Raw genomic sequence first — 12,873 nt, forward strand, 5'->3', positions numbered from 1 at the left:
GACACTTATAGCCTAAATATCTGGTTTCAAAGACCAGTGCAGTGCTGTGGTATTTGTTGCTGTTGTAAGAAGCTTCACAGTAGCCTGCAGAGAAGCACCTCTTCTCTCATATATTCAGACACGCATCTATTTCAGGTGCTTTTTGTTTTGCAGACATGTGGGTCCTCTTCTCTCACCTCTGTATATGAGAAGCCAACATTTGGGTCACAGGACATGATGAACGTTGTGGACAATGGTTGTGGCATCCTCAGGAAGAGAGGCCTGCAGGCACTGTCCTATGAGTTGTCCTTTTCTGTTCATCTACTTTGTGATGCAATCCCAGTCCAGCTGTGAAAGTTACGGAGTAAAGTGTTCCTTCAGGAGCAGGCCAGAGGTGAGATGAGCTGTTCTGGAAGGCTGATTTGGACCTAAATACAGAGTAAGGTCTTTGATGTCTGTTGTCTTTCTGAAGGCTTTTACCCCTTCTGTTCACCCATCACATCACAGTAATTCTCTTGAAGGAACCAATTTAAAACACACTCTTTTCTTTGATCTGAAAAGCAGCATCCCCTATTTTATCCCCCTCCATTCTCTACCTCCTTCTCTTTAGCTCTTCTGCCTCTTCATCCTCATTACTGCCACTTCTCCTCCACCACCTTCCAGAAATCTTCTCCAGCTACCTCTTCCCCATCTCTCGTTAGCCAAAGCATTTTTCCCATTTTGTTATAACTGCCTGTGGACAGGATCACAGCCCAAAGACTTCACTCTGCTGAAGCATGTGGGATTCTTGCCATTGACTTCCTCTGACTCTCCCAGTGGAGCCAGATTTCCCCTGAAAAGTTTTTAGGCTTTCTTTATTCTTTGCAATGAAAGAGACACATACATGTGAACCAACTTCTCAGCAGGATCCATCACAGGCCAGCAGTAGCTGATGAATGAAATGTAATTAAGATGTGATTGCAGAATCAAACTTAAGAGTATAGTCAATTTCCTCTAAATCTCCCTGAGTTTTCAAGTTTACTGAATTCATGTGTAAATAGTTTTGATAATATGGAACACAGGCCATCTCAGCTGTTTCAGTAAGTTTGTGTAAAGTTATAGGAAAGCTACTAGAAATGATGGTTACAATCTGCTACTTTGGCCCAAGCATAATCTGCACTAGATTGCCTGAGTTTCTGAAGTTCACAGCATCATAAATTTCTGCAATTATAAATGTAGAGGCAAGAAGTATTTAAACTCAAGAAAACGTCTGAATTAACATCATGTAATGATAAATAGATTCCCATAAATCTGCTAAAGATCTCCAGAGAGTAGCTCTTAAACAATGAGCAGAAAAAAATATTCCCCATACAGCTAAAAGCATTATATGCTGTATCAGAAGGTTTTTGCCTCTTAAATCACATACATCGGGTTATGGCTATGAGGTCTTAGAAAAGTTCTGTGTGGAACTGTTTAATGCAGTGTCCAAAGTGTACCTGAAAACAAATGAAGCCCTAAGGCTCCTTAAAAGGAGTGCTGTGAGGTCTTTTCCTCTATATTGACAACGGGAGACAAAGTTAAATTAACTAGAAAAAAACCTAAACTATTAAAATATGCTTTTGCTTATAGAGAACATTTATCTTTCTGACTCTTAAGCCACTGCTAAGTAAAGAACTTCATCTGCTCCAGTTTAAGTCAATGGCTATGTCCTGATTGACTTGAATGGGGAAATGGCTCAGCCACAAATGCAGAACTGGAGGAAGCTGATTGAAAATGGTTTCATATTTCTGTGAAAGCAAAGGAAAATATCTGTAAACAATTTCCTTCTAAGGCTTTTTAGAACCAGAGTGATTAATGGAAAGCAACTGGTAGAAAAGCAACAACCGACCCACTGAATGGAGAAAAGTAAACAAAATCTTTACTGTCTTTCCAGGGCAAGCAGTGTCTTTCTCACACCTATTTATACCTTTTTAATGCTATCTAAATGTGAATACATTGAACAAATTATTTTTTTTTCTTATTTTCATAGTATCACCTCTTCTGTGTCCTTTTCCAGCATCACTGCAGCTGCACAACATATAATAAGGCACTTGGTAAGCTTTGGTTGCCTTGACAATTATTTAATCTTATATTATTCTATCTGTTAAAAAATTGAGGCACGATGAATGTGTGAGCATAAACATTAAATGCAAACACATTCTGTTTATCCTGCAATGTGTAAATGAAGAAAAGATAGTGCTTAAAAGGAAAGCAATCTTTTCTTAACAAAAAAAAAAAAGACATCTACTGTTCTTATCTTTCCTGTTCTTATCTGGTAGAGAGCACTTTCAATCCATCAAGACAGTACTCTTCTTGTCTAATCGAACTGCTGAGAGATAAGAGGTTTTAGGGTTTCCTGACTATTGTTTGAACCTTTTTCTTCCTAGCTCAAAGAGGAAAGTCTTAAAACTCTCTAAAGCTCCAACTGTAACTAATTAGGGAATCTGAGGAATATTCAGTTCAATGCAGAGGTTAACGAAAAGGAAAACTTCAAACCACTACAAAGATGACCTTAATGGGAGATTCAGATTTGAATTAAAGCTATAGTAAGCTAGTCATTGGAGATTTAAGCTCCCTCTTTGGAAAAGTTCAAAAGCCTACTGTTAGGCATGTAAAGAAAAAAAACCTCAAAACCTTAAAAGGGTTTGTATCTATTTTGTATTAGTATCTATTTTTATCTGAGTATTGAGCCATTTTAATGGAGATGAGCAAATGGCTGTGTGATTAGCTGAATTAGTTGTGTAGGCTTAGAGCTTGAACCAGAATCGGGAAAGACTCTTGAGTGCAAAGAAAAAACTAATGTTGTTTTTTAAAGAACTGTAACTAGCTTTTAGAATTTAAATAATATGCCTCTTATGGCGTAATATGACATTTCAGAAAGAGAACATTGCATTTGCTGATTTTATTCCTTTCTGTTGTAATATTACTTGGTAATGTGAGATGTAATTTCAACCAAACAGAAGAACCATGTAAAAGCAAAGTATGCTTGGCAAAGACCAAGAGACAGTGAACAACAGATTCCAGATAGTTGGATTTTTTTTTATCATAACTGACGTTCAGTTTCTTGTAGTATTGACTACAATAGACTCACATTTAATTAGAGAACCTTTTAAAATTTTAAAATGACCATGTCTCTCTGGATTTAATAGCAAATTAAAGAGGGAACACTTCTCAGAATTTAGTTTCCTGCTTTTAAAATTAAAATTTTTCTTGTTTGTAGAATTTAAATGTGCCATCAGGCTTTCACTGTCTGCAGTTTGTTAGGAATCACATAAAACTCATTAAACACAGCATTTTTCATCATGTCGTGTGTATATTAATGAAATCATTACAAATGTGTTTCAATAAATCAACAGATCAACTGCCATAGAAAAGTCAACAGGAGAGTTAAAAATAACTTTTCCTTCATGGTTTCCCACAGTAAATTGACTGTCTCAAACTCCAGCCATTTCTTTATAGTCCTTTTTAATAGTAGCTTCTTAGTTGAATATCCGCCTTCATATTTGGGTTGTTTCACCTAGACATGAGTACCAGTCTGAGCCTGATTGTTTGGATTCAACACTAATTTATCCCAGATTGTCCATGGAGCAGGTACATTACAGAACTTAGTGGCTAAAAAGAAACACAGACCAAAACCTCTAGTCAAATAACCTGCACAGAGGCAGGATCAAGCAGACTAAATCCTCCTCAGTAGAGGGTCATCTGCCTCTTCTTGAAAACATTCAGTAAAAGGCTTTTCACACATAACTTGCCAGCCATTTTTTCAGAGCCCTTATGGATTTAAGGGTTTTTTCTTTGTCCAGTATAAAACTTTCAGTTATGAACAGACTTATTCTCTCCCCTGCATGGAGTACAATGGTTTCCTGTCATCTCTATGGCAATAATTGACATACAAGAAGCATGCCATGTCGTCCTCAACCTTCTTTTTTTAGGTACCCAGTTCCTTCAGACTTTCCATATATGTGTTCTGTATTCCTTATCACCCAGCCACAAGGCTTGACCTTCACCAGCTTAACCACACAATCTAAACCTTGCAATGACACTCCTGACACTCCTGAAACACCTCCCTGATGAAGAAAGGCTGAGGGACTTGGGTTGTTCAGCCTGGAGAAGAGAGGGCGCTGTGGAGACCTCATTGCAAACTTTCAGTGTATAAAAGCGGCTTATATGAAAGACAGAGATAAACATTTACCAAGGCCTGTTGTGACAGGACAAGGAATAATGATTTTAAAATGAAAGGTGGTAGGTTTTGGTTGGATATGAAGAAATTCTTTATTGTGGGGGTGGTGAGGCACTGGAAAAGGTTGTTCAGGGAAGTCGTGGGGGGCCCATGATTGGAAGTGTCCAAGGCCAGGCTGGATGGGGCTTTAAGCAACCTGGTGTAGAGCAAGGTGTCCCTGCCCATGGCACAGTGGGGGTACACTAGAAGACCTTCGAAGGTCCCTTCTCAAAAAACATTCTGTGATTTTATGATTCTAATGAAACCTAGGGAACAGAGAGAAACAGTTGGAACAATGAAGGTGTTGATTCACAAGCAAATGACATTTTATATTCTTATTTAATTTTAGCTCTATCATAATCTCCAAACTCACTCTGCTATACTGCTTTCATTGCCAGTTACTCCAGTTCTACATTTGTGAGTTTAATCCTCATCCCAAATTGTCCTTATCACACTCATTCTTTGAGAATTTTCACCTGTCTGTCTTGGCTCACCCACACAATTTTACAGACTTTGTATTCCCACAGAGGCCACTGGGCTGTCACTGTCAAAACTGACAGGGCTCCACTTGTGCTGATGAACCATGGTTCAAAAGTACTGGTGCATCTCACAGGGACTGCAGAAGTTCAACTTATTGCGATATGGATCCCTTATTTATGTGCTGTTCCCTTTTACCTGTACAAGAAGCAGCATGCAGGAGCTTCTTTTTCTACATCTGGAGAAACACTCCAAATCCCCAGTTTTAGTGAGGCAGTATAAAACATACAAGCTAAGGCTGAACGTTTTAAGGATCAGGAAATGTAGAGCTTATTCCATTAACAGTACAAAGCCTCTCTAGATCTTTAGAAATTGTTTATAGAAACATTTTGGCCATAGGAAGTTGATCATAGACACTAAAAGACTTGTTTAATTGGTAAAAAGATTGAGACATGAAAGGAATGATACTTGCTTTTGCTAAATGTATTTAAGCTGTCCTTTTAATAATAAAAATCAGTTGTCTTCAAGAAGGATAATTTTTAAATATGAAAAAATAACACACCACAGGGAACTGAGAGGAAAAACAAATTTAATTACATATTCAAGGCCATCCAAACCGCCCACCCACATATTAAGTGTTTTCTGGCTACACAGACACTCTGGTTGCCATGGCTTACCCAATGGTCTTTGTTTGAAAAATAAACACCTTTGTTAAAAAATAAAAATATTACATGAATAATCAAACTGTTGTGGCAACATCCTGCTCCCTCTGAAACCAGCAGGCTACTTTCAGCAGGATGGATGTAAAATTTCTGCTTATCTGATTAACAAAAGGTGGGGGAGCTGCAGAGAGGATGTGAGGAGCTGTGCTAAACTGACAGCTGGGTGCCCTGCTGAAGAGCAGCCACGTCTGACAAAGGGGCTGAGGGAGGATGAGTAGAGGTTAAGTCAGAGGTGGCAGGACTACCAGGGTTGGGCTGTCAGAGCCACTGTGTTCATCCTAGTGAATTAAATGTTGAATTTAGTTGTACAGACAGTCAACCTCCAGTGCCTGGGAGTTTTTTCTGGCATTGGTTAATTTTTTTATATAGATGTAGCTCTTAAGAGATGACTGTCATTTTATCAATGAGCTTGAAAGCAAACTGCCTCCAGTGCAGTGTGACAGATGCACATGGCAAAGCAGCCACAGTTCACTTCAGCCTGAACAAAATACTCATTAATATTCAGTCTATGTGTCATCATACATGGCTGAGCCTGCTTGTACTTCAGAATTACAGACACTGAGGGACTTAAAATTTCAGTGAGCAGAAGAATGAATCCAACAGGGCTGTGCACAAAAAGCCTTACCAAATAGTTCTGAAATGAGGGGTTCCACCTTTCTGCAGTCAACAGTTTGCAGTTGTTATGGGGGAGCTTTGTAAAGTGGGAAAAGATGGGTCGCTGCAGCAAGAGATGAACTATTTGCTTCTTCATCTATATATATATTGTATCTATGAAGGCGCATATATATATACACACACACATACATACATACATACATCTATATATCTATATACATCTATATATCTATATAGATCTGGTAGCAGGTTTTTGTAACTGAAAACTAGAAATTATGGCAACTGACACCAGTTGGGTCCTTAAAACGGAATGCTTTATTTATGGTACACACAGTTCTTAAAGCCTTTTGGACGAGGTAATCAAAGGGACCAATGCCAAAGCCTATTTGCCCATTATCTGTGACAATCTCTGAGAGGATGCTGATTTCAATTTGTCATATACTTTTCTTGGTAGTTGATATTATCCTCTACATAAGAAAATATCAAAAGTGACAAAAACAATCTGGGAAATTGCCATTTATAAAGCCAAAATTTGCAAAAGCAGGAAACACAAGAGTGGTGGGATTTGGGGAGCACGAGATGTCGGAGGTTTGTGAGGATGCTGTACCAGATGAAAGGCAAAAAAGCAACAACCAAAAACCACAAAAATCTTACAATGGCAAGCATTCAAAAGCCCCCACACTGAGAGAAAGAGACATCAAGTCATTCTGTAAACTAGCAACGGTAGATGGATGCTAGCAAAAAATAATTACTTTGTAGAGACAGACAAATTTTTGGAAACAAACTGACAGGGTACTGGAGGAATCATCAGTTTTAACTTGTTGTATCAATGAAGTCCAAAATACACGGTGATGAAAACAAAATGAGTAAATCAAAAACAAAAAGCTCTTCACAAACCTAATTGCTTGGGAAGTGCCAGAGAAGGCGAAAACATGTTAAAGCAACAGTGTCCTTAAAGCCCTGTATTCCTAAAGAAACAGGGGGTAAACTCCAGACAGATAGCACTGCCTTGCTGAAAATGCATGGTAATTCATTAGGATGTAGTCTTTCAGTAAGAAAAATATATCTAGAAATATGGAATGGAGATGGAGTAGATGGAGTACAGCTAAGGTGAATTGCTTGTCTTGAGTAATCAAAAGGGCATTTCAGAATAACCTAGAAGAATTAAGGGTATGGAAAAATATGTGGAAATAAATGAAAGTTGTTAGGCACTACAACACAACTTTACAAATGAGACAATGTGATGCTGATATGGCAATGACTAGGCTAAGAGAAATATTGCAAGGTGAATATGTCCATGATGGTCAAATGTCTTCCAGAGGTCTAAACCAAATCAAACTGAGGGATATGCATTTTTTTGTTTGTTTGTTTTAATTCATCAAATCTGATTCTGTGGTCCAAGAGGTGGCTGGTGTGACACTGTAGAGATAGGGGGTCTAATAAAGCCCATTCAGGTACATGTGTTCTGCTTCCACCAGTTTTAAGTTTCCATGTTACCAGAGCTCCTGATAAAAGTAAGGAGCTGAAGAGTGAGAAGCACTTCCAGGAAAGACCCTTTTCCTTTGTCTGAATGAATTTTCAGAGCTGTTGAGAGCACTGCACAAAGCCTCTGCTGCAGGAAGTCCTTGTTCTACTGACCTCCAGAGAGTTCAGTTCATGTTAGCAAGGGATTTTGCTTAATTCAGTTCCTTATTTGAAAGATTTCAATTACTTGCCAAAATTTTTCTGAGGTATATTCATGGTTTCTTTCACCAGAAAAACAGGATTTAATCTACAGACATATATTTTTATGCCCTGAAATCAGAAATTTGTTTGACAGAGAAAGAGACCAAGAATTTCATATGAGAGATCTAAACAAATATCTGAAGAGCCTGCTGTCATGGTACATACACAATTAGACAGAGATTCCCTGAGGGATAGTGAAACAACAGTCTGACCCTGTTAAATTCAACTTTTGCATTCATTCAGTATATGCAGTGAAGATGTGAGTATCTTGGTCAAGAGTGGATCAAAATGCTTTGAAACAGCTGAGTTCATCTGGTATTTAATCAGGCATTCAACCTTGTATAGAAACAGGAGAGCAATGCTAGGTTTGTTTTGAGCTTTTTAAAAATTCATAATAAACACTGTAATATGATTTTCTGGAAAAACAAACACAACACAAAAACATACAGAGACTACAATAAAGAATTCTGATTCTATACTGAAGTATTAAAACTATTGTGATTCTTACTAATTTTAATTGCAAACGTGGCTTCTGGATGTTCTCCTAAAATCCTGGTGAGAAATTGTTATACCTTGATAGCAAAATATCCTTTGATTTTTTTCACATAAGTGAGTCTGTGTGGGAAAAAAAAGTCACCTCACAACATAGTGCTGAAGAACTGATCAGAACCTTTTTTTGCAGAAACTTTCTATATGATTTTTCCTTCTGGGGATATCTGCTAATAATTGTACGTTTTCCAAACAAGGAAACCATAAACAAAGAAGGCACTTGGTAAAACTGTTGTGTTTTATGATAAGTAATAGTCAGGTGTGCCACTTGCATTCTCATAAATACAGCGTGCAAGGAATGTTAACACAAAGCAAAGCGTCAGATTTGCTATGTAAAATGAATACAGAACCATAAGGGTTTGAAAACAACATGACTTCTTAAAGCATCTAGTTCCTCTCCATGTCAGTACAAGCTTGATTCTTGATATACAATCGCATATGGGTTGTTGTTTTTTCACCCAATCCTTCTGTCTTACTTCACATGTATGTGAAATATCTAACTAGCAGCAAGAACGTCTGTGGAACACAGCACTGTGGTACTGGAATGCTGCAGAAGTGACTCTGGCCGAAAGGAATTCAGCTGATCAGTCCCTCCTGTCCTCTTCCTCCCCCTTCTCAAATCCAACCAGAAGATTCATCCTTCACATCCCAAGATTTTTCTATGAGCACACACAGGTTTCCAAGTAAAGCAGTGCCAAGGAGAGGCTGCTGCAATTAAGACAATTAACAGCAATTCAGCAGAACTCTGACTTCCAGCCTGAGGCAAAGCCAATCTGTCCTTTCAGGAAACATCAGCCCTGGCTCCAGATGCTGCAGAGCAGTCCACGTGCTCCTGGGGTTTGCCCTGTCACAAACAGTGTGGCTCACGTTTCTGGATGCTGTGTGTGTCATGAGCAGGCTCGTGCTGGGAAATTGCACAGAGCAATCAACATCTTCCAGCCGCCCGACCGGAGCTCTTCTAGCAACTCTAGTGACAATTCTAGGAATGATCCTGCAAGTGAAGGGGAAGTTTGATCTTCCTGAGAACCAGGAACCACCAAGGGATTTACAAGGAGGGGCAGCATATCTCAATAGGAAAGTCATCCAGGAAGTCTCATTTCCAAGAACCAGCTGGCAAACAGTTTAGAGCACCCTGTTCACATCTGTAACACTCAGCGATTAATGAGGCACTGATGTACCTATAAAATAACCAATTCAGTCCTGTTTATTTGTATCACTGATCGAGCACTTTGTCACTGGCTTTGAAGAGGGAAAACTCAGCTGAGCCCCAGATACAAAATTAGGGAGTGCTGGCATGGTAAAACAGCTTATCTCTCCTGTTTAACAAGCAGTGGTTATGGTCTTAGTTTAATGTCAAAGGTATTTGGAATGGCCATTAACAGGTAATTAATAGCCTGAAATTCCCTAATCTATGACTGCTCAGGATTATACTGCAAAGCTAGTTCAGAGCTGCTACAGTATTTGTCAGAGAGGCAATACACAGTGTCAGAAACATTCTCCCCCGCAGTTCTCCAGAGCCACGTGCATAGGGGTGAGCGCAGCTCCCATCCAAAGCACCAGTTTGCATTAGGAAACCCTTTTCAGACTGTGAAATTAACTTTAGTTTTCCACACTGACCCAGAGCCCCTGAACTGTAGAGACAGGCAGCGTTCGGCAGGGTCTACATTAGAAGAATACAGCTGCTCTTTTTTAACAGGACGGAAAAAGGAGGCCTTTATGGCTGTCTCTGACAGAGCCCTCTTACAATGCATCGCAGTGTCTAAACAGACCTACGTGCTCTGATCCCACTTGGCAATAATGAGGGACTTGTATTCCTCGAGCTTCGGGAACCAGCTCGCCCGACGGGTTGCAGATGCCGGCTCCGGTTACAGGGGCGGCGCGTTAAAAACCTGTGACATTTAAGAGGGGATGAAAATTAAAATTGTCTTTAGCCATTGTCCGTGTATTTACCCTTTGCTTTGCTCTGTTTCCATAGCAATAAAGAAGAAAAAATAAAAAAGGGATCACATGTGAGCCCCTCGGAGGGGGCGGGCGGGGGATGGACGCGTCGCTGTTCTGCAGGCAACCGCGCCCCGCCGTGGCTCCGCACCGAGAGCGGCTCTGCAACCTCCCGCACCGCTCCCCCGCACCGAGAGCGGCTCTGCAACCTCCGCACCGCTGCTGCCGCACCGAGAGCGGCTCTGCAACCTCCCGCACCGCTCCCCCGCACCGAGAGCGGCTCTGCAACCTCCGCACCGCTCCCGCCGCACCGAGAGCGGCTCCGCAACGTCCCGTCCCGCTTCCCCCGCACCGAGAGCGGCCCCGCGCCCGCGCCCGCCCCGCGCCGCCGGAACGGCTCCGCGCAGTGACTGCACCAGATACTGAGGATGCACGTTGAGGAAAGGGGTCGAAGGAATTTGCTCCAAGAAGTGCCAGACGCCATCTAGGATGTATTGCACTATCAAATCACAGAGTCGTGGAGAGGTTTGGGTTGGAAGGGACCCTAAAGGTCATCTAATTCCAACCCTCCTGCCCTGGGCAGGGACTCCTTCCACTAGACCAGGTTGCTCATATCCCTGTCCCACCTGATCATGAACATTACCAGGGATGGGACATCCACAGCTTCTCTGGCAACCTCTTGCACTGTGTCACCAGCTTCAGAGTCAAGAATTTCTTCATATGATATAATCTAAATCTACCTTCTTTCAGTTCAAAGTCATTCCCCTTTTTCCTATCACCACATGCCCTTGGTGCTTGGTACTACAGGCCTTCCAGGTACTGGAAGACTGCTGTAAGGTCTCCTTGGAGCCTTGTCTTCTCTGGGCTGAACAGGCCTAGCTGTCTCAGCCTGTCTTCATACAGGAGTTGTTCCAGCTCTCTGATCATCTCTGTGGTCTCCTCTGGACTCATTCCAACAGATCCGTGTATTTCTTATGTTGGGGGGCCCCAGAGCCATATGTAGTACCACAGGTGGGGGGTCTCATGAGGGCAGAGTAGAGGGGCAGAATAACCTCCCTTGACCTGCTGGCCGCACTGTTTTTGATGTAGTCCAGGATGTGGTTGCCTTTCTGGGTTGCATAAGCACATTGCCAGGTCATGTTGAGCTTCTCATCTGTTATGGGTTTAATCAAGTAGGCCAAAAAATTAGGCTTTAAAGTTCAGACTAGGCCCGGAATTGTCAGCTGACTTGCGCTGGGCTGGACTAGCTAACAGCTCACTTCTTCTAGCCAGTAACGTTGTATTCCATACCATATTACAACATCATCTCAGAAGGGGTAAGAGCCGGTGTGTGAGTGTGGCTTGGTCAGTTCCATCATGGCTGAACTAAGAGGAGAACGTCTTGCAGCTCCTCTACTGTGCTAGGCCCTGCTCCGGCTGCTGCTGCTTGCATTTTGTTTGAGTTCAGGGAAGTAGAATATTTTGTTGTTATACCTTCTCTTTCTCACAGGGTGTCTTTTAGAGTACTTATAAATCTAGAGTAATACACTTTGTATTAATTGGGGAGTTGGAAGTTATTTCTTGTTATATATATATAACTTGTGTGTGTGTTATATTGTAGTTTTCTCTTAATTTTTTCTGTATAAAATACATATAGTTAGTTTCAGCATAAAATTAGTTTGGAGGTTTTTTTTCCTCTCCCTCTTCTTCCCTTTTCACTCTGTCTTGGACAGTTGTCGTTTTGCCAGCTCAGCCTAAGACATCATCCACCAACACCCCCAAGTCCTTCTCCTCAGGGTTAGTTTCAATCTGTTCTCTGTCCAGTCTGTATCTGTATTTGGGATTGCCCTGATCCAGGTGCAACACCTTGCACTTGGCCTTGTTGAACTTCATGAGGTTCACACAGGTCCACCTCTCAGGCCTGTCTAGGTCCCTCTGGATAGCATCCATTCCCTTGAACATGTTGACCACACCACACAGCAGGTGTAATCAGCAAAGTTCCTGAGTTCACTTGCCCTGTCCCTGTTGCAAGTGAAGATGTTAAACAGCACCAGTCCCAACTTCAATTGTTTATAGAAACGCTATTTATATATAGCAACATATTCATAGGAGTGCTCACTGTTTTCTCATGGTAAAACTATGTGAAAAGCCAATATACAAGAGAAAGAACCTCCCCAAGAGGATAGACACCTGTTTGTCTCTTCCTTCACCCTGCATCAGCTTCCACTTACTCAAACTAGTGGTGAAGAGATGAACACTACGGTGTTATGCTGAGCCTGTTTCAGGCCCCCTGTGTGGGGCAAAAACCCCACTGAAACCATTCTGTGGGCCAGATTAAAAAAAGTTGTTGCCTCACTGTTAGTTCTGTCATCAGTCTTTGGCCCTGAATATTTGAGGAACTTCATGGAATTTCCACCTGTCTGAGCACAAACACAGCAGTTAGTCAAGGCCAATAGAGCATGCCAGCTGCTGCCCCATTATCTATCTGCATTCCATCAAAGGTTTCACTATATCATCATAAAGTATAGTACGTGGTTCCTACAACTTAGAAGTTAAACTTCGTAGAGAATTTAGAAGGATTATGATATAAAGAAAGAGCCTCCCATCGAAATAGGATTTACAATTTTCAGAACATTTTAGCATTAATAATTT

The sequence above is a fragment of the Pithys albifrons genome, chromosome 4 (assembly GCF_047495875.1).
Source record: "Pithys albifrons albifrons isolate INPA30051 chromosome 4, PitAlb_v1, whole genome shotgun sequence".
In the NCBI taxonomy this organism is placed as follows: Eukaryota; Metazoa; Chordata; class Aves; order Passeriformes; family Thamnophilidae; genus Pithys; species Pithys albifrons.